The sequence below is a fragment of the Narcine bancroftii genome, chromosome 8, assembly GCF_036971445.1.
Source record: "Narcine bancroftii isolate sNarBan1 chromosome 8, sNarBan1.hap1, whole genome shotgun sequence".
Classification (NCBI taxonomy): domain Eukaryota; kingdom Metazoa; phylum Chordata; class Chondrichthyes; order Torpediniformes; family Narcinidae; genus Narcine; species Narcine bancroftii.
The window spans coordinates 58,196,988-58,222,639 of NC_091476.1; the positions used below are offsets into that span (position 1 = coordinate 58,196,988).

Sequence of the window (25,652 nt, forward strand, 5' to 3'; positions counted from 1 at the left end):
CATCACAGTTCACCATCAGGAGAATACCATTCCTTAGATCAGGAACGTCACAGTTCATCATCAGGGCAATACCATTTCTTAGATCAGGAACGTCACAGTTCATCATCAGAACAATACCATTTCTGAGTTGAGGAACGTCACAGTTCACCATCAGGACAATACAATTTCTTAGATAAGGAACGTCACAGTTCACCATCAGGACAATACCATTTCTTAGATCAGGAACGTCACAGTTCACCATCAGGACAATAACATTTCTTAAATCAGGAACATCACAGTTCACCATCAGGACAATACCATTCCTTAGATTAGGAACGACACAGTTCACCATCAGGACAATACCATTTCTTAGACCAGGAACGTCACAGTTCACCATCAGGACAATGCCATTCCTTAGATCAGGAACGTCAAGGTTCACCATCAGGACAATGCCATTCCTTAGATCAGGAACATCATAGTTCACCATCAGGACAATGCCATTCCTTAGATCAGGAACGTCACAGTTCACCATCAGGACAATGCCATTCCATATATCAGGAACGTCACAGTTCACCATCAGGACAATGCCATTGCTTAGATCAGGAACGTCAAAGTTCACCATCAGGACAATGCCATTTCTTAGATCAGAAACGTCACAGTTCACCATCAGGACAATACCATTCCTTAGATCAGGAACGTCACAGTTCACCATCGGGACAATATCATTCATATCAGCAACGTCACAGTTCACCATCAGGACAATAACATTCCTGAGATCTGGAACATCACAGTTCACCATCAGGACAATACCATTTCTTAGAACAGGAACATCACAGTTCACCATCAGGACAATGCCATTCCATATATCAGGAACGTCACAGTTCATCATCAGGACAATGCCATTCCTTAGATCAGGAATGTCACAGTTCACCATCAGGACAATGCCATTTCTTAGATCAGAAACGTAACAGATCACCATCAGGACAATACCATTCCTTAGATCAGGAACTTCACAGTTCACCATCAGGACAATATCATTCCTTATCAGCAACGTCACAGTTCACCATCAGGACAATACCATTCCTTAGAACAGGAATGTCACAGTTCACCATCAGGACAATGCCATTCCTTCGATCAGGAACATCACAGTTCACCATCAGGACAATACCATTCCTGAGAACAGGAACGTCACAGTTCACCATCAGGACAATGCCATTCCTCAGATCAGGAACGTCACAGTTCACCATCTGGACAATGCCATTTCTTAGATCAGGAACATCACAGTTCACCATCAGGACAATGCCATTCCTTAGATCAGGAACATCACAGTTCACCATCAGGACAATGCGATTCCTTAGATCAGGAACATCACAGTTCACCATCAGGAGAATACCATTCCTTAGATCAGAAACGTCACAGTTCATCATCAGGACAATACCATTTCTTAGATCAGGAACGTCACAGTTCACCATCAGGACAATACCATTTCTTAGATGAGGAACGTCACAGTTCACCATCAGGACAATACAATTTCTTAGATCAGGAACGTCACAGTTCACCATCAGGACAATACCATTTTTTTTAGATCAGGAACGTCACAGTTCACCATCAGGACAATAACATTTCATAAATCAGGAACGTCACAGTTCACCAGCAGGACAATACCATTCCTTAGATTAGGAACGACACAGTTCACCATCAGGAGAATACCATTTCTTAGACCAGGAACGTCACAGTTCACCATCAGGACAATGCCATTCCTTAGATCAGGAACGTCAAGGTTCACCATCAGGACAATGCCATTCCTTAGATCAGGAACATCATAGTTCACCATCAGGACAATGCCATTCCTTAGATCAGGAACGTCACAGTTCACCATCAGGACAATGCCATTTCTTAGATCAGAAACGTAACAGATCACCATCAGGACAATACCATTCCTTAGATCAGGAACTTCACAGTTCACCATCAGGACAATATCATTCCTTATCAGCAACGTCACAGTTCACCATCAGGACAATACCATTCCTTAGAACAGGGACGTCACAGTTCACCATCAGGACAATGCCATTCCTGAAATCAGGAACATCACAGTTCACCATCAGGACAATACCATTTCTTAGAACAGGAACATCACAGTTCACCATCAGGACAATGCCATTCTTTAGATCAGGAACATCACAGTTCACCATCAGGTCAATGCCATTTCTTCGATCAGGAACATCACAGTTCACCATCAGGACAATGCCATTCCTTAGATCAGGAACGTCACAGTTCACCATCAGGACAATGCCGTTCCTTAGATCAGGAACGTCACTGTTCACCATCAGGACAATACCATTTCTGAGATCAGGAACATCACAGTTCACCATCATGACAATGCCTTTTCTTAGATCAGGAACATCACAGTTCACCATTAGGTCAATGCCATTTCTTCGATCAGGAACATCACAGTTCACCATCAGGACAATGCCATTCCTTAGAACAGGAACATCACAGTTCACCATCAGGACAATACCATTTCTTAGATCAGGAACATCACTGTTCACCATCAGGACAATGATATTTCTTAGATCAGGAACAACACAGTTCATCATCAGGACAATGCCATTTCTTAGATCAGGAACATCACAGTTCACCATCAGGACAATGCCATTTCTTAGATCAGGAACATCACAGTTCACCATCAGGACAATGCCATTTCTTAGATCAGGAACATCACAGTTCACCATCAGGTCAATGCCATTTCTTCGATCAGGAACATCACAGTTCACCATCAGATCAATGCCATTTCTTCGATCAGGAACATCACAGTTCACCATCAGGACAATGCCATTCCTTAGATCAGGAACATGACAGTTCACCATCAGGACAATACCATTTCTTAGATCAGGAACATCATAGTTCACCATCAGGACAATGACATTTCTTAGATCAGGAACAACACAGTTCATCATCAGGACAATGCCATTTCTTAGATCAGGAACATCACAGTTCACCATCAGGATAATGCATTCCGTAGATCAGGAACATCACAGATCACCATCAGGACAATGCCATTACTTCGATCAGGAACATCACAGTTCACCATCAGGACAATGCCATTTCTTCAATCAGGAACATCACAGTTCACCATCAGGACAATGCCATTTCTTAGATCTGGAACATCACAGTTCACCATCAGGACAATGCCATATCTTAGATCAGGAACATCACTGTTCACCATCAGGACAATATCCATTTCTTAGATTAGGAACATCACAGTTCACCATCAGGACAATGCCATTTCTTCGATCAGGAACATCACAGTTCACCATCAGGACAATGCCATTTCTTAGTTCAGGAACATCACAGTTCACCATCAGGACAATGACATTTCTTAGATCAGGAACATCACAGATCACCATTCGGACAATGCCATTTCTTTAGATCAGGAACATCACAGTTCACCATCAGGACAATACCATTCCTTAGATCGGGAACTTCACAGTTCACCATCATGACAATGCCATTCCTTAGATCAGGAACATCACAGTTCACCATCATGACAATACCATTTCTTGGATCAGGAACATCACAGTTCACCATCAAGACAATACCATTTCTTAGATCAGGAACATCACAATTCACCATCAGGATAATGCCATTCCTTAGATCAGGAACATCACAGATCACCATCAGGACAATGCCATTCCTTAGATCAGGAACGTCACAGTTTACCATCAGGACTATACCATTTCTGAGATCAGGAACATCACAGTTCACCATCAGCACAATACCATTCCTTAGATCAGGAATGTCACAGTTCACCATTAGGATAATGCCATTTCTTAGATCAGGAACATCACAGTTCACCATCAGGTCAATGCCATTTCTTCGATCAGGAACATAACAGTTCACCATCACGTCAATGCCATTTCTTCGATCAGGAACATCACAGTTCACCATCTGGAAAATGCCATTCCTTAGATCAGGAACGTCAAAGTTCACCATCAGGACAATGCCATTTCTTAGATCAGAAACGTCACAGTTCACCATCAGGACAATACCATTCCTTAGATCAGGAACGTCACAGTTCACCATCGGGACAATATCATTCCTTATCAGCAACGTCACAGTTCACCATCAGGACAATAACATTCCTTAGAACAGGAACGTCACAGTTCACCATCAGGATAATGCCATGTCTTAGATCAGGAACATCACAGTTCACCATCAGGTCAATGCCATTTCTTCAATCAGGAACATCACAGTTCACCATCACGTCAATGCCATTTCTTCGATCAGGAACATCACAGTTCACCATCTGGACAATGCCATTCCTGAGATCAGGAACATCACAGTTCACCATCAGGACAATACCATTTCTTTGATCAGGAACATCACAGTTCACTCTCAGGACAATGCCATTTCTTAGATCAGGAACAACACAGATCATCATCAAGACAATGCCATTTCTTAGATCAGGAACATCACAGTTCACCATCAGGATAATGCCATTCCTTAGATCAGGAACATCACAGATCACCATCAGGACAATGCCATTCCTTAGATCAGGAATGTCACAGTTCACCATCAGGATAATGCAAATTCTTAGATCAGGAACATCACAGTTCACCATCACGTCAATGCCATTTCTTCGATCAGGAACATCACAGTTCACCATCTGGACAATGCCATTCCTTAGATCAGGAACGTCAAAGTTCACCATCAGGACAATGCAATTCCTTAGATCAGGAACATCACAGTTCACCATCAGGACAATGCCATTCCTGAGATCAGGAACATCACAGTTCACCATCAGGACAATACCATTTCTTAGAACAGGAACATCACAGTTCACCATCAGGACAATGCCATTCCATATATCAGGAACGTCACAGTTCACCATCAGGACAATGCCATTGCTTAGATCAGGAACGTCAAAGTTCACCATCAGGACAATGCCATTTCTTAGATCAGAAACGTCACAGTTCTCCATCAGGACAATACCATTCCTTAGATCAGGAACGTCACAGTTCACCATCGGGACAATATCATTCCTTATCAGCAACGTAACAGTTCACCATCAGGACAAAAACATTCCTTAGAACAGGAACGTCACAGTTCACCATCAGGACAATGCCATTCCTTAGATCAGGAACATCACAGTTCACCATCAGGACAATAACATTCCTGAGAACAGGAACTTCACAGTTCACCATCAGGACAATGCCATTCCTTAGATCAGGAACATCACAGTTCACCATCAGGACAATGCCATTCCTTAGATCAGGAACATCACAGTTCACCATCAGGACAATGCCATTCCTGAGATCAGGAACATCACAGTTCAACATCAGGACAATACCATTTATTAGATCAGGAACATCAAAGTTCACCATCAGGACAATACCATTTCTTAGATCAGGAACATCACAGTTCTCCATCAGGACAATGCCATTTTTTAGATCAGGAACATCACAGTTCACCATCAGGACAATACCATTCCTAGGATCAGGAACATCACAGTTCACCATCAGGACAATGCCATTTCTTAGATCAGGAAGAACACAGTTCATCATCAGGACAATGCCATTTCTTAGATCAGGAACATCACAGTTCACCGTCAGGATAATGCAATTCCTTATATCAGGAACATCACAGATGACCATCAGGACAATGACATTCCTTAGATCAGGAACGTCACAGTTCACCACCAGGACAATTCCATTTCGTAGATCAGGAATGTCACAGTTCACCATCAGGACAATACCATTTATTAGATCAGGAACATCACAGTTCACCATCAGGACAATACCATTTCTTAGATCAGGAACATCACAGTTCACCATCAGGACAATGCCATTTCTTAGATCAGGAACATCACAGTTCACCATCTGGACAATGCCATTTCTTAGATCAGGAACATCACAGTTCACCATCAGGACAGTGCCATTCCTTAGATCAGGAACATCACAGTTCACCATCAGGACAATGCGATTCCTTAGATCAGGAACATCACAGTTCACCATCAGGAGAATACCATTCCTTAGATCAGAAACGTCACAGTTCATCATCAGGACAATACCATTTCTTAGATCAGGAACGTCACAGTTCACCATCAGGACAATACCATTTCTTAGATGAGGAACGTCACAGTTCACCATCAGGACAATACAATTTCTTAGATCAGGAACGTCACAGTTCACCATCAGGACAATACCATTTCTTAGATCAGGAACGTCACAGTTCACCATCAGGACAATAACATTTCATAAATCAGGAACGTCACAGTTCACCAGCACGACAATACCATTCTTTAGATTAGGAACGACACAGTTCACCATCAGGAGAATACCATTTCTTAGACCAGGAACGTCACAGTTCACCATCAGGACAATGCCATTCCTTAGATCAGGAACGTCAAGGTTCACCATCAGGACAATGCCATTCCTTAGATCAGGAACATCATAGTTCACCATCAGGACAATGCCATTCCTTAGATCAGGAACGTCACAGTTCACCATCAGGACAATGCCATTTCTTAGATCAGAAACGTAACAGATCACCATCAGGACAATACCATTCCTTAGATCAGGAACTTCACAGTTCACCATCAGGACAATATCATTCCTTATCAGCAACGTCACAGTTCACCATCAGGAGAATACCATTTCTTAGACCAGGAACGTCACAGTTCACCATCAGGACAATGCCATTCCTTAGATCAGGAACGTCAAGGTTTACCATCAGGACAATACCATTCCTTACAACAGGAACGTCACAGTTCACCATCAGGACAATGCCATTCCATATATCAGGAACGTCACAGTTCACCATCAGGACAATGCCATTGCTTAGATCAGGAACGTCAAAGTTCACCATCAGGACAATGCCATTTCTTAGATCAGAAACGTCACAGTTCTCCATCAGGACAATACCATTCCTTAGATCAGGAACGTCACAGTTCACCATCGGGACAATATCATTCCTTATCAGCAACGTCACAGTTCACCATCAGGACAAAAACATTCCTTAGAACAGGAACGTCACAGTTCACCATCAGGACAATGCCATTCCTTAGATCAGGAACATCACAGTTCACCATCAGGACAATAACATTCCTGAGAACAGGAACGTCAGAGTTCACCATCAGGACAGTGCCATTCCTTAGATCAAGAACATCACAGTTCACCATCAGGACAATGCCATTCCTTAGATCAGGAACATCACAGTTCACCATCAGGACAATGCCATTCCTGACATCAGGAACATCACAGTTCACCATCAGGACAATACCATTTATTAGATCAGGAACATCAAAGTTCACCATCAGGACAATACCATTTCTTAGATCAGGAACATCACAGTTCACCATCAGGACAATGCCATTTCTTAGATCAGGAACATCACAGTTCACCATCAGGACAATGCCATTTCTTAGATCAGGAACATCACAGTTCACCATCAGGACAATGCCATTCCTTAGATCAGGAACATCACAGTTCACCATCAGGACAATGCGATTCCTTAGATCGGGAACATCACAGTTCACCATCAGGAGAATACCATTCCTTAGATCAGGAACGTCACAGTTCATCATCAGGACAATACCATTTCTTAGATCAGGAACGTCACAGTTCATCATCAGAACAATACCATTTCTGAGTTGAGGAACGTCACAGTTCACCATCAGGACAATACAATTTCTTAGATCAGGAACGTCACAGTTCACCATCAGGACAATACCATTTCTTAGATCAGGAACGTCACAGTTCACCATCAGGACAATAACATTTCTTAAATCAGGAACATCACAGTTCACCATCAGGACAATACCATTCCTTAGATTAGGAACGACACAGTTCACCATCAGGACAATACCATTTCTTAGACCAGGAACGTCACAGTTCACCATCAGGACAATGCCATTCCTTAGATCAGGAACGTCAAGGTTCACCATCAGGACAATGCCATTCCTTAGATCAGGAACATCATAGTTCACCATCAGGACAATGCCATTCCTTAGATCAGGAACGTCACAGTTCACCATCAGGACAATGCCATTCCATATATCAGGAACGTCACAGTTCACCATCAGGACAATGCCATTGCTTAGATCAGGAACGTCAAAGTTCACCATCAGGACAATGCCATTTCTTAGATCAGAAACGTCACAGTTCACCATCAGGACAATACCATTCCTTAGATCAGGAACGTCACAGTTCACCATCGGGACAATATCATTCCTTATCAGCAACGTCACAGTTCACCATCAGGACAATAACATTCCTGAGATCTGGAACATCACAGTTCACCATCAGGACAATACCATTTCTTAGAACAGGAACATCACAGTTCACCATCAGGACAATGCCATTCCATATATCAGGAACGTCACAGTTCATCATCAGGACAATGCCATTCCTTAGATCAGGAATGTCACAGTTCACCATCAGGACAATGCCATTTCTTAGATCAGAAACGTAACAGATCACCATCAGGACAATACCATTCCTTAGATCAGGAACTTCACAGTTCACCATCAGGACAATATCATTCCTTATCAGCAACGTCACAGTTCACCATCAGGACAATACCATTCCTTAGAACAGGAACGTCACAGTTCACCATCAGGACAATGCCATTCCTTCGATCAGGAACATCACAGTTCACCATCAGGACAATACCATTCCTGAGAACAGGAACGTCACAGTTCACCATCAGGACAATGCCATTCCTCAGATCAGGAACGTCACAGTTCACCATCTGGACAATGCCATTTCTTAGATCAGGAACATCACAGTTCACCATCAGGACAATGCCATTCCTTAGATCAGGAACATCACAGTTCACCATCAGGACAATGCGATTCCTTAGATCAGGAACATCACAGTTCACCATCAGGAGAATACCATTCCTTAGATCAGAAACGTCACAGTTCATCATCAGGACAATACCATTTCTTAGATCAGGAACGTCACAGTTCACCATCAGGACAATACCATTTCTTAGATGAGGAACGTCACAGTTCACCATCAGGACAATACAATTTCTTAGATCAGGAACGTCACAGTTCACCATCAGGACAATACCATTTTTTTTAGATCAGGAACGTCACAGTTCACCATCAGGACAATAACATTTCATAAATCAGGAACGTCACAGTTCACCAGCAGGACAATACCATTCCTTAGATTAGGAACGACACAGTTCACCATCAGGAGAATACCATTTCTTAGACCAGGAACGTCACAGTTCACCATCAGGACAATGCCATTCCTTAGATCAGGAACGTCAAGGTTCACCATCAGGACAATGCCATTCCTTAGATCAGGAACATCATAGTTCACCATCAGGACAATGCCATTCCTTAGATCAGGAACGTCACAGTTCACCATCAGGACAATGCCATTTCTTAGATCAGAAACGTAACAGATCACCATCAGGACAATACAATTCCTTAGATCAGGAACTTCACAGTTCACCATCAGGACAATATCATTCCTTATCAGCAACGTCACAGTTCACCATCAGGACAATACCATTCCTTAGAACAGGGACGTCACAGTTCACCATCAGGACAATGCCATTCCTGAAATCAGGAACATCACAGTTCACCATCAGGACAATACCATTTCTTAGAACAGGAACATCACAGTTCACCATCAGGACAATGCCATTCTTTAGATCAGGAACATCACAGTTCACCATCAGGTCAATGCCATTTCTTCGATCAGGAACATCACAGTTCACCATCAGGACAATGCCATTCCTTAGATCAGGAACGTCACAGTTCACCATCAGGACAATGCCGTTCCTTAGATCAGGAACGTCACTGTTCACCATCAGGACAATACCATTTCTGAGATCAGGAACATCACAGTTCACCATCAGGACAATGCCTTTTCTTAGATCAGGAACATCACAGTTCACCATTAGGTCAATGCCATTTCTTCGATCAGGAACATCACAGTTCACCATCAGGACAATGCCATTCCTTAGAACAGGAACATCACAGTTCACCATCAGGACAATACCATTTCTTAGATCAGGAACATCACTGTTCACCATCAGGACAATGACATTTCTTAGATCAGGAACAACACAGTTCATCATCAGGACAATGCCATTTCTTAGATCAGGAACATCACAGTTCACCATCAGGACAATGCCATTTCTTAGATCAGGAACATCACAGTTCACCATCAGGACAATGCCATTTCTTAGATCAGGAACATCACAGTTCACCATCAGGTCAATGCCATTTCTTCGATCAGGAACATCACAGTTCACCATCAGATCAATGCCATTTCTTCGATCAGGAACATCACAGTTCACCATCAGGACAATGCCATTCCTTAGATCAGGAACATGACAGTTCACCATCAGGACAATACCATTTCTTAGATCAGGAACATCATAGTTCACCATCAGGACAATGACATTTCTTAGATCAGGAACAACACAGTTCATCATCAGGACAATGCCATTTCTTAGATCAGGAACATCACAGTTCACCATCAGGATAATGCATTCCGTAGATCAGGAACATCACAGATCACCATCAGGACAATGCCATTACTTCGATCAGGAACATCACAGTTCACCATCAGGACAATGCCATTTCTTCAATCAGGAACATCACAGTTCACCATCAGGACAATGTCATTCCTTAGATCAGGAATTTCACAGTTCACCATCAGGACAATGCCGTTCCTTAGATCATGAATTTCACAGTTCACCATCAGGACAATACCATTTCTGAGATCAGGAACATCACAGTTCACCATCAGGACAATGACATTTCTTAGATCAAGAACAACACAGTTCATCATCAGTACAATGCCATTTCTTAGATCAGGAACATCACAGTTCACCATCAGGATAATGCCATTCCTTAGATCAGGAACATCACAGATCACCATCAGGACAATGCCATTACTTCGATCAGGAACATCACAGTTCACTATCAGGACAATGCCATTTCTTCAATCAGGAACATTACAGTTCACCATCAGGACAATGCCATTTCTTAGATCAGGAACATCACAGTTCACCATCAGGACAATGCCATTCTTTAGATCAGGAACATCACAGTTCACAATCAGGACAATACCATTCCTTAGATCGGGAACTTCACAGTTCACCATCATGACAATGCCATTCCTTAGATCTGGAACATCACAGTTCACCATCATGACAATACCATTTCTTGGATCAGGAACATCACAGTTCACCATCAGGACAATGCCATTCCTTAAATCAGGAACGTCACAGTTCACCATCAGGACAATGCCATTTCTTCGATCAGGAACATCACAGTTCACAATCAGGACAATGCCATTCCTTACATCAGGAATGTCACAGTTCACCATCAGGACAATGCCATTCCTCAGATCAGGAACATCACAGTTCACCATCAGGACAATGCCATTCCTTACATCAGGAATGTCACAGTTCACCATCAGGACAATGCCATTCCTCAGATCAGGAACATCACAGTTCACCATCAGGACAATGCCATTCCTGAGGTCAGGAACATCACAGTTCACCATCAGGACAATACCATTCCTTAAATCAGAAACATCACAGTTCACCATCAGGACAGTGCCATTCCTTAGATCAGGAACGTCACAGTTCACCATCAGGACAATGCCATTTCTTCGATCAGGAACATCACAGTTCACCATCAGGACAATGCCATTCCTTACATCAGGAATGTCACAGTTCACCATCAGGACAATGCCATTCCTCAGATCAGGAACATCACAGTTCACCATCAGGACAATGCCATTCCTTAGATCAGGAACATCACAGTTCACCATCAGGACAATGCAATTCCTTAGATCAGGAACGTCACAGTTCACCATCAGGACAATGCCGTTCCTTAGATCAGGAACGTAACAGTTCACCATCAGGACAATACCATTTCTGAGATCAGGAACATCACAGTTCACCATCAGCACAATACCATTCCTTAGATCAGGAATGTCACAGTTCATATTCAGGATAATGCAAATTCTTAGATCAGGAACATCACAGTTCACCATCAGGTCAATGCCATTTCTTCGATCAGGAACATCACAGTTCACCATCAGGACAATGCCATTCCTTAGATCAGGAATGTCACAGTTCACCATCAGGACAATGCCATTCCTCAGATCAGGAACATCACAGTTCACCATCAGGACAATGCCATTCCTTAGATCAGGAACATCACAGTTCACCATCAGGACAATGCCATTTCTTATATCAGGAACATCACAGTTCACCATCAGGACAATACCATATCTTAGATCAGGAACATCACAGTTCACTATCAGAACAATACCATTTCATAGATCAGGAACATCACAGTTCACCATCAGGACAATACCATTTCTGAGATCAGGAATATCACAGTTCACCATCAGGTCAATGCCATTTCTTAGATCAGGAACATCACAGTTCACCATCATGACAATGTCATTCCTTAGATCAGGAACATCACAGTTAACCATCAGGACAATGCCATTCCTTAGATCAGGAATATCACAGTTCACCATCAGGACAATGCCATTCCTTAGATCAGGAACGTCACAGTTTACCATCGGACAATGCCGTTCCTTAGATCAGGAACGTAACAGTTCACCATCAGGACAATACCATTTCTGAGATCAGGAACATCGCAGTTCAACATCAGCACAATACCATTCCTTAGATCAGGAATGTCACAGTTCACAATCAGGATAATGCAAATTCTTAGATCAGGAACATCACAGTTCACCATCAGGTCAATGCCATTTCTTCGATCAGGAACATCACAGTTCACCATCAGGACAATGCCATTCCTTAGATCAGGAATGTCACAGTTCACCATCAGGACAATGCAATTCCTCAGATCAGGAACATCACAGTTCACCATCAGGACAATGCCATTCCTTAGATCAGGAACATCACAGTTCACCATCAGGACAATACCATTTCTTAGATCAGGAACATCACAGTTCACTATCAGGTCAGTGCCATTTCTTAGATGAGGAACAACACAGTTCATCATCAGGACAATGCCATTTCTTAGATCAGGAACATAACAGTTCACCATCAGGATAATGCCATTCCTTAGATCAGGAACATCACAGATCACCATCAGGACAATGCCATTCCTTAGATCAGGAACGTCACAGTTCACCATCAGTACAATACCATTTCTTAGATCAGGAACGTCACAGTTCATCATCAAAACAATACCATTTATTAGATCAGGAACATCACAGTTCACCATCAGAACAATACCATTTCATAGATCAGGAACATCACAGTTCACCATCAGGACAATACCATTTCATAGATCAGGAACATCACAGTTCACCATCAGGACAATGCCATTTCTTAGATCAGGAACATCACAGTTCACCATCATGACAATGTCATTCCTTAGATCAGGAACATCACAGTTAACCATCAGGACAATGCCATTCCTTAGATCAGGAATATCACAGTTCACCATCAGGACAATGCCATTCCTTAGATCAGGAACGTCACAGTTTAGCATCGGACAATGCCATTCCTTAGATCAGGAACGTCACAGTTCACCATCAGGACAATGCCATTCCTTAGATCAGGAACATCACAGTTCACCATCAGGACAATGCCATTCCTTAGATCAGGAACATCACAGTTCACCATCAGGACAATGCCATTCCTTAGATCAGGAGCATCACAGTTCACCATCAGGACAATACCATTCCTTGGATCAGGAATGTCACAGTTCACCATCAGGACAATACCATTTCTTAGATGAGGAACGTCACAGTTCACCATCAGGACAATACAATTTCTTAGATGAGGAACGTCACAGTTCACCATCAGGACAATACAATTTCTTAGATGAGGAACGTCACAGTTCACCATCAGGACAATACAATTTCTTCGATCAGGAACGTCACAGTTCACCATCAGGACAATACCATTTCTTAGATCAGGAACGTCACAGTTCACCATCAGGACAATAACATTTCTTAGATCAGGAACGTCAAAGTTCACCATCAGGACAATACCATTCCTTAGATCAGGAACGACACAGTTCACCATCAGGACGATACCATTTATTAGACCAGGAACGTCACAGTTGACCATCAGGACAATGCCATTCCTTAGATCAGGAACGTCAAGGTTCACCATCAGGACAATGCCATTCTTTAGATCAGGAACGTCACAGTTCACAATCAGGACAATGCCATTCCTTATATCAGGAACGTCACTGTTCACCATCAGGACAATACCATTCCTTAGATAAGGAACATCACAGTTCACCATCAGGACAATGCAATTCCTTAGATCAGGAACATCACAGTTCACCATCAGGACAATGCCATTCCTGAGATCAGGAACATCACAGTTCACCATCAGGACAATACCATTTCTTAGAACAGGAACATCACAGTTCACCATCAGGACAATGCCATTCCATATATCAGGAACGTCACAGTTCACCATCAGGACAATGCCATTTCTTAGATCAGAAACGTCACAGTTCACCATCAGGACAATACCATTCCTTCGATCAGTAACGTCACAGTTCACCATCAGGACAATATCATTCCTTATCAGCAACGTCACAGTTCACCATCAGGACAATACCATTCCTTAGAACAGGAACGTCACAGTTCACCATCAGGACAATGCCATTCCTTAGATCAGGAACGTCACAGTTCACCATCAGGACAATGCCATTTCTTAGATCAGGAACATCACAGTTCACCATCAGGACAATGCCATTCCTTAGATCAGGAACATCACAGTTCACCATTAGGACAATACCATTCCTGAGATCAAGAACATCACAGTTCACCATCAGGACAATGCCATTCCTTAGATCAGGAACGTCACAGTTCACCATCAGGACAATGCCATTCCTTAAATCAGGAACGTCACAGTTCACCATCAGGACAATGCCATTCCTTAGATCAGTAACGTCACAGTTCACCATCAGGACAATGCCATTCCTTAGATCAGGAACGTCACAGTTCACCATCAGGACAATGCCGTTTCTTAGATCAGGAACATAACAGTTCACCATCAGGACAATGCCATTCCTTAGATCAGGAACATCACAGTTCACCATCAGGACAATACAATTCCTGAGATCAAGAACATCACAGTTCACCATCAGGACAAAACCATTCCTTAGATCAGGAACGTCACAGTTCACCATCAGGACAATGCCATTGCTTACATCAGGAACATCACAGTTCACCATCAGGACAATGCCATTCCTTAGATCAGGAACATCACAGTTCTCCATCAGGACAATGCCATTTTTTAGATCAGGAACATCACAGTTCACCATCAGGACAATACCATTCCTAGGATCAGGAACATCACAGTTCACCATCAGGACAATGCCATTTCTTAGATCAGGAAGAACACAGTTCTTCATCAGGACAAAGCCATTTCTTAGATCAGGAACATCACAGTTCACCGTCAGGATAATGCAATTCCTTAGATCACGAACATCACAGATCACCATCAGGACAATGACATTCCTTAGATCAGGAACGTCACAGTTCACCATCAGGTCAATGCCATTTCTTCGATCAGGAACATCACAGTTCACCATCAGGACAATGCCATTCCTTAGATCAGGAATGTCACAGTTCACCATCAGGACAATGCAATTCCTCAGATCAGGAACATTACAGTTCACCATCAGGACAATGCCATTCCTTAGATCAGGAACATCACAGTTCACCATCAGGACAATACCATTTCTTAGATCAGGAAAATCACAGTTCACTATCAGGACAGTGCCATTTCTTAGATGAGGAACAACACAGTTCATCATCAGGACAATGCCATTTCTTAGATCAGGAACATCACAGTTCACCATCAGGATAATGCCATTCCTTAGATCAGGAACATCACAGATCACCATCAGGACAATGCCATTCCTTAGATCAGGAACGTCACAGTTCACCATCAGTACAATACCATTTCTTAGATCAGGAACGTCACAGTTCATCATCAAAACAATACCATTTATTAGATCAGGAACATCACAGTTCACCATCAGAACAATACCATTTCATAGATCAGGAACATCACAGTTCACCATCAGGACAATACCATTTCTGAGATCAGGAATATCACAGTTCACCATCAGGACAATGCCATTTCTTAGATCAGGAACATCACAGTTCACCATCATGACAATGTCATTCCTTAGATCAGGAACATCACAGTTAACCATCAGGACAATGCCATTCCTTAGATCAGGAATATCACAGTTCACCATCAGGACAATGCCATTCCTTAGATCAGGAACGTCACAGTTTACCATCGGACAATGCCATTCCTTAGATCAGGAACGTCACAGTTCACCATCAGGACAATGCCATTCCTTAGATCAGGAACATCACAGTTCACCATCAGGACAATGCCATTCCTTAGATCAGGAACATCACAGTTCACCATCAGGACAATGCCATTCCTTAGATCAGGAGCATCACAGTTCACCATCAGGACAATACCATTCCTTGGATCAGGAATGTCACTGTTCACCATCAGGACAATACCATTTCTTAGATGAGGAACGTCACAGTTCACCATCAGGACAATACAATTTCTTAGATGAGGAACGTCACAGTTCACCATCAGGACAATACAATTTCTTAGATGAGGAACGTCACAGTTCACCATCAGGACAATACAATTTCTTCGATCAGGAACGTCACAGTTCACCATCAGGACAATACCATTTCTTAGATCAGGAACGTCACAGTTCACCATCAGGACAATAACATTTCTTAGATCAGGAACGTCAAAGTTCACCATCAGGACAATACCATTCCTTAGATCAGGAACGACACAGTTCACCATCAGGACGATACCATTTATTAGACCAGGAACGTCACAGTTGACCATCAGGACAATGCCATTCCTTAGATCAGGAACGTCAAGGTTCACCATCAGGACAATGCCATTCTTTAGATCAGGAACGTCACAGTTCACAATCAGGACAATGCCATTCCTTATATCAGGAACGTTACTGTTCACCATCAGGACAATACCATTCCTTAGATAAGGAACATCACAGTTCACCATCAGGACAATGCAATTCCTTAGATCAGGAACATCACAGTTCACCATCAGGACAATACCATTTCTTAGAACAGGAACATCACAGTTCACCATCAGGACAATGCCATTCCATATATCAGGAACGTCACAGTTCACCATCAGGACAATGCCATTTCTTAGATCAGAAACGTCACAGTTCACCATCAGGACAATACCATTCCTTCGATCAGGAACGTCACAGTTCACCATCAGGACAATATCATTCCTTATCAGCAACGTCACAGTTCACCATCAGGACAATACCATTCCTTAGAACAGGAACGTCACAGTTCACCATCAGGACAATGCCATTCCTTAGATCAGGAACGTCACAGTTCACCATCAGGACAATGCCATTTCTTAGATCAGGAACATCACAGTTCACCATCAGGACAATGCCATTCCTTAGATCAGGAACATCACAGTTCACCATCAGGACAATACCATTCCTGAGATCAAGAACATCACAGTTCACCATCAGGACAATGCCATTCCTTAGATCAGGAACGTCACAGTTCACCATCAGGACAATGCCATTCCTTAAATCAGGAACGTCACAGTTCACCATCAGGACAATGCCATTCCTTAGATCAGTAACGTCACAGTTCACCATCAGGACAATGCCATTCCTTAGATCAGGAACGTCACAGTTCACCATCAGGACAATGCCGTTTCTTAGATCAGGAACATAACAGTTCACCATCAGGACAATGCCATTCCTTAGATCAGGAACATCACAGTTCACCATCAGGACAATACAATTCCTGAGATCAAGAACATCACAGTTCACCATCAGGACAAAACCATTCCTTAGATCAGGAACGTCACAGTTCACCATCAGGACAATGCCATTGCTTACATCAGGAACATCACAGTTCACCATCAGGACAATGCCATTCCTTAGATCAGGAACATCACAGTTCTCCATCAGGACAATGCCATTTTTTAGATCAGGAACATCACAGTTCACCATCAGGACAATACCATTCCTAGGATCAGGAACATCACAGTTCACCATCAGGACAATGCCATTTCTTAGATCAGGAAGAACACAGTTCATCATCAGGACAAAGCCATTTCTTAGATCAGGAACATCACAGTTCACCGTCAGGATAATGCAATTCCTTAGATCACGAACATCACAGATCACCATCAGGACAATGACATTCCTTAGATCAGGAACGTCACAGTTCACCACCAGGACAATTCCATTTCGTAGATCAGGAATGTCGCAGTTCACCATCAGGACAATACCATTTATTAGATCAGGAACATCACAGTTCACCATCAGGACAATACCATTTCTTAGATCAGGAACATCACAGTTCACCATCAGGACAATGCCATTTCTTAGATCAGGAACATCACAGTTCACCATCAGGACAATGCCATTTCTTAGATCAGGAACATCACAGTTCACCATCAGGACAATGCCATTCCTTAGATCAGGAACATCACAGTTCACCATCAGGACAACGCGATTCCTTAGATCAGGAACATCACAGTTCACCATCAGGAGAATACCATTCCTTAGATCAGGAACGTCACAGTTCATCATCAGGACAATACCATTTCTTAGATCAGGAACGTCACAGTTCACCATCAGGACAATACCATTTCTTAGATGAGGAACGTCACAGTTCACCATCAGGACAATACAATTTCTTAGATCAGGAACATCACAGTTCACCATCAGGACAATACCATTTCTTAGATCAGGAACGTCACAGTTCACCATCAGGACAATAACATTTCTTAAATCAGGAACGTCACAGTTCACCATCAGGACAATACCATTCCTTAGATTAGGAACGACACAGTTCACCATCAGGACAATACCATTTCTTAGACCAGGAACGTCACAGTTCACCATCAGGACAATGCCATTCCTTAGATCAGGAACGTCAAGGTTGACCATCAGGACAAATCCATTCCTTAGATCAGGAACATCATAGTTCACCATCAGGACAATGCCATTCCTTAGATCAGGAACGTCACAGTTCACCATCAGAACAATACCATTCCTTAGATAATGAACATCACAGTTCACCATCAGGACAATGCAATTCCTTAGATCAGGAACATCACAGTTCACCATCAGGACAATGCCATTCCTGAGATCAGGAACATCACAGTTCACCATCAGGACAATACCATTTCTTAGAACAGGAACATCACAGTTCACCATCAGGACAATGCCATTCCATATATCAGGAACGTCACAGTTCACCATCAGGACAATGCCATTGCTTAGAACAGGAACGTCAAAGTTCACCATCAGGACAATGCCATTTCTTAGATCAGAAACGTCACAGTTCACCATCAGGACAATACCATTCCTTAGATCAGGAACGTCACAGTTCACCATCGGGACAATATCATTCCTTATCAGCAACGTCACAGTTCACCATCAGGACAATAACATTCCTTAGATCAGGAACGTCACAGTTCACCATCAGGACAATGCCATTCCTTAGATCAGGAACATCACAGTTCACCATCAGGACAATGCCATTCCTTAGATCAGGAACATCACAGTTCACCATCAGGACAATGCCATTCCTGAGATCAGGAACATCACAGTTCACCATCAGGAAAATACCATTTATTAGATCAGGAACATCACAGTTCACCATCAGGACAATACCATTTCTTAGATCAGGAACATCACAGTTCACCATCAGGACAATGCCATTTCTTAGATCAGGAACATCACAGTTCACCATCAGGACAATGCCATTTCTTAGATCAGGAACATCACAGTTCACCATCAGGACAATGCCATTCCTTAGATCAGGAACATCACAGTTCACCATCAGGACAATGCGATTCCTTTGATCAGGAACATCACAGTTCACCATCAGGAGAATACCATTCCTTAGATCAGGAACGTCACAGTTCATCATCAGGACAATACCATTTCTTAGATCAGGAACGTCACAGTTCACCATCAGGACAATACCATTTCTTAGTTGAGGAACGTCACAGTTCACCATCAGGACAATACAATTTCTTAGATCAGGAACGTCACAGTTCACCATCAGGACAATACCATTTCTTAGATCAGGAACGTCACAGTTCACCATCAGGACAATAACATTTCTTAAATCAGGAACATCACAGTTCACCATCAGGACAATACCATTCCTTAGATTAGGAACGACACAGTTCACCATCAGGACAATACCATTCCTTAGACCAGGAACGTCACAGTTCACCATCAGGACAATGCCATTCCTTAGATCAGGAACGTCAAGGTTCACCATCAGGACAATGCCATTCCTTAGATCAGGAACATCATAGTTCACCATCAGGACAATGCCATTCCTTAGATCAGGAACGTCACAGTTCACCATCAGGACAATACCATTCCTTAGATAATGAACATCACAGTTCACCATCAGGACAATGCAATTCCTTAGATAAGGAACATCACAGTTCACCATCAGGACAATGCCATTCCTGAGATCAGGAACATCACAGTTCACCATCAGAACAATACCATTTCTTAGAACAGGAACATCACAGTTCTCCATCAGGACAATGCCATTCCATATATCAGGAACGTCACAGTTCACCATCAGGACAATGCCATTGCTTAGATCAGGAACGTCAAAGTTCACCATCAGGACAATGCCATTTCTTAGATCAGAAACGTCACAGTTCACCATCAGGACAATACCATTCCTTAGATCAGGAACGTCACAGTTCACCTTCGGGACAATATCATTCCTTATCAGCAACGTCACAGTTCACCATCAGGACAATAACATTCCTTAGAACAGGAACGTCACAGTTCACCATCAGGACAATGCCATTCCTTAGATCAGGAACATCACAGTTCACCATCAGGACAATAACATTCCTGAGAACAGAAACGTCACAGTTCACCATCAGGACAATGCCATTCCTTAGATCAGGAACATCACAGTTCACCATCAGGACAATGCCATTCCTTAGATCAGGAACATCACAGTTCACCATCAGGACAATGCCATTCCTGAGATCAGGAACATCACAGTTCACCATCAGGACAATACCATTTCTTAGAACAGGAACATCACAGTTCACCATCAGGACAATGCCATTCCATATATCAGGAACGTCACAGTTCATCATCAGGACAATGCCATTCCTTAGATCAGGAACTTCACAGTTCACCATCAGGACAATGCCATTTCTTAGATCAGGAACATCACAGTTCACCATCAGGACAATACCATTCCTTAGATCAGAAACATCACAGTTCACCATCAGGACAATGCCATTCCTTAGATCAGGAACATCACAGTTCACCCTCATGACAATACTATTTCTTAGATCAGGAACATCACAGTTTACCATCAGGACAATGCCATTTCTTAGATCAGGAACATCACAGTTCACCATCAGGACAATGCCATTTCTTAGATCAGGAACATCACAGTTCACCATCAGGACAATGCCATTTCTTAGATCAGTAACATCACAGTTCACCATCAGGACAATACCATTCCTTAGATCAGGAACTTCACAGTTCACCATCAAGACAATGCCATTTCTTAGATCAGGAACATCACAGTTCACCATCAGGACAATACCATTCCTTAGGTCAGGAACGTCACAGTTCACCATCAGGACAATGCCATTCCTTAGATCAGGAACATCACAGTTCACCATCAGGACAATACCATTCGTTAGATCAGAAACGTCACAGTTCACCAACAGGACAATGCCATTCCTTAGATCAGGAACTTCACAGTTCACCATCAGGACAATGCCATTTCTTAGATCAGGAACATCACTGTTCACCATCAGGATAATGTCCATTTCTTTGATCAGGAACATCACAGTTCACCATCAGGACAATGCCATTTCTTCGATCAGGAACATTAAAGTTCACCATCAGGACAATGCCATTTCTTAGATCAGGGACATCACAGTTCACCATCAGGACAATGCCATTTCTTAAATCAGGAACATCACAGTTCACAATCAGGACAATACCATTCCTTAGATCAGGAAATTGACAGTTCACCATCAGGACAATGCCATTTCTTAGATCAGGAACATCACAGATCACCATCAGGACAATACCATTTATTAAGTCAGGAATGTCACAGTTCACCATCAGGACAATGCCATTCCTTAGATCAGGAACGACACAGTTCACCATCAGGACGATACCATTTATTAGACCAGGAACGTCACAGTTGACCATCAGGACAATGCCATTCCTTAGATCAGGAACGTCAAGGTTCACCATCAGGACAATGCCATTCTTTAGATCAGGAACGTCACAGTTCACAATCAGGACAATGCCATTCCTTATATCAGGAACGTCACTGTTCACCATCAGGACAATACCATTCCTTAGATAAGGAACATCACAGTTCACCATCAGGACAATGCAATTCCTTAGATCAGGAACATCACAGTTCACCATCAGGACAATGCCATTCCTGAGATCAGGAACATCACAGTTCACCATCAGGACAATACCATTTCTTAGAACAGGAACATCACAGTTCACCATCAGGACAATGCCATTCCATATATCAGGAACGTCACAGTTCACCATCAGGACAATGCCATTTCTTAGATCAGAAACGTCACAGTTCACCATCAGGACAATACCATTCCTTCGATCAGGAACGTCACAGTTCACCATCAGGACAATATCATTCCTTATCAGCAACGTCACAGTTCACCATCAGGACAATACCATTCCTTAGAACAGGAACGTCACAGTTCACCATCAGGACAATGCCATTCCTTAGATCAGGAACGTCACAGTTCACCATCAGGACAATGCCATTTATTAGATCAGGAACATCACAGTTCACCATCAGGACAATGCCATTCCTTAGATCAGGAACATCACAGTTCACCATCAGGACAATACCATTCCTGAGATCAAGAACATCACAGTTCACCATCAGGACAATGCCATTCCTTAGATCAGGAACGTCACAGTTCACCATCAGGACAATGCCATTCCTTAAATCAGGAACGTCACAGTTCACCATCAGGACAATGCCATTCCTTAGATCAGTAACGTCACAGTTCACCATCAGGACAATGCCATTCCTTAGATCAGGAACGTCACAGTTCACCATCAGGACAATGCCGTTTCTTAGATCAGGAACATAACAGTTCACCATCAGGACAATGCCATTCCTTAGATCAGGAACATCACAGTTCACCATCAGGACAATACAATTCCTATGATCAAGAACATCACAGTTCACCATCAGGACAAAACCATTCCTTAGATCAGGAACGTCACAGTTCACCATCAGGACAATGCCATTGCTTACATCAGGAACATCACAGTTCACCATCAGGACAATGCCATTCCTTAGATCAGGAACATCACAGTTCTCCATCAGGACAATGCCATTTTTTAGATCAGGAACATCACAGTTCACCATCAGGACAATACCATTCCTAGGATCAGGAACATCACAGTTCACCATCAGGACAATGCCATTTCTTAGATCAGGAAGAACACAGTTCATCATCAGGACAATGCCATTTCTTAGATCAGGAACATCACAGTTCACCGTCAGGATAATGCAATTCCTTAGATCACGAACATCACAGATCACCATCAGGACAATGACATTCCTTAGATCAGGAACGTCACAGTTCACCACCAGGACAATTCCATTTCGTAGATCAGGAATGTCACAGTTCACCATCAGGACAATACCATTTATTAGATCAGGAACATCACAGTTCACCATCAGGACAATACCATTTCTTAGATCAGGAACATCACAGTTCACCATCAGGACAATGCCATTTCTTAGATCAGGAACATCACAGTTCACCATCAGGACAATGCCATTTCTTAGATCAGGAACATCACAGTTCACCATCAGGACAATGCCATTCCTTAGATCAGGAACATCACAGTTCACCATCAGGACAACGCGATTCCTTAGATGAGGAACATCACAGTTCACCATCAGGAGAATACCATTCCTTAGATCAGGAACGTCAAAGTTCATCATCAGGACAATACCATTTCTTAGATCAGGAACGTCACAGTTCACCATCAGGACAATACCATTTCTTAGATGAGGAACGTCACAGTTCACCATCAGGACAATACAATTTCTTAGATCAGGAACGTCACAGTTCACCATCAGGACAATACCATTTCTTAGATCACGAACGTCACAGTTCACCATCAGGACAATAACATTTCTTAATTCAGGAACGTCACAGTTCACCATCAGGACAATACCATTCCTTAGATTAGGAACGACACAGTTCACCATCAGGACAATACCATTTCTTAGACCAGGAACGTCACAGTTCACCATCAGGACAATGCCATTCCTTAGATCAGGAACGTCAAGGTTCACCATCAGGACAAATCCATTCCTTAGATCAGGAACATCATAGTTCACCATCAGGACAATGCCATTCCTTAGATCAGGAACGTCACAGTTCACCATCAGAACAATACCATTCCTTAGATAATGAACATCACAGTTCACCATCAGGACAATGCAATTCCTTAGATCAGGAACATCACAGTTCACCATCAGGACAATGCCATTCCTGAGATCAGGAACATCACAGTTCACCATCAGGACAATACCATTTCTTAGAACAGGAACATCACAGTTCACCATCAGGACAATGCCATTCCATATATCAGGAACGTCACAGTTCACCATCAGGACAATGCCATTGCTTAGAACAGGAACGTCAAAGTTCACCATCAGGACAATGCCATTTCTTAGATCAGAAACGTCACAGTTCACCATCAGGACAATACCATTCCTTAGATCAGGAACGTCACAGTTCACCATCGGGACAATATCATTCCTTATCAGCAACGTCACAGTTCACCATCAGGACAATAACATTCCTTAGAACAGGAACGTCACAGTTCACCATCAGGACAATGCCATTCCTTAGATCAGGAACATCACAGTTCACCATCAGGACAATGCCATTCCTTAGATCAGGAACATCACAGTTCACCATCAGGACAATGCCATTCCTGAGATCAGGAACATCACAGTTCACCATCAGGACAATACCATTTATTAGATCAGGAACATCACAGTTCACCATCAGGACAATACCATTTCTTAGATCAGGAACATCACAGTTCACCATCAGGACAATGCCATTTCTTAGATCAGGAACATCACAGTTCACCATCAGGACAATGCCATTTCTTAGATCAGGAACATCACAGTTCACCATCAGGACAATGCCATTCCTTAGATCAGGAACATCACAGTTCACCATCAGGACAATGCGATTCCTTTGATCAGGAACATCACAGTTCACCATCAGGAGAATACCATTCCTTAGATCAGGAACGTCACAGTTCATCATCAGGACAATACCATTTCTTAGATCAGGAACGTCACAGTTCACCATCAGGACAATACCATTTCTTAGTTGAGGAACGTCACAGTTCACCATCAGGACAATACAATTTCTTAGATCAGGAACGTCACAGTTCACCATCAGGACAATACCATTTCTTAGATCAGGAACGTCACAGTTCACCATCAGGACAATAACATTTCTTAAATCAGGAACATCACAGTTCACCATCAGGACAATACCATTCC

General features: G+C 42.6%; 1 protein-coding gene across 2 annotated transcripts in view; it reads right to left on the reverse strand.

Moving 5' to 3' along the window:
- taf7 (TAF7 RNA polymerase II, TATA box binding protein (TBP)-associated factor) overlaps window positions 1-25,652 on the reverse strand; it is a 313,475-nt gene that overhangs the window by 244,013 nt on the left and 43,810 nt on the right. The window lies entirely within an intron of this gene.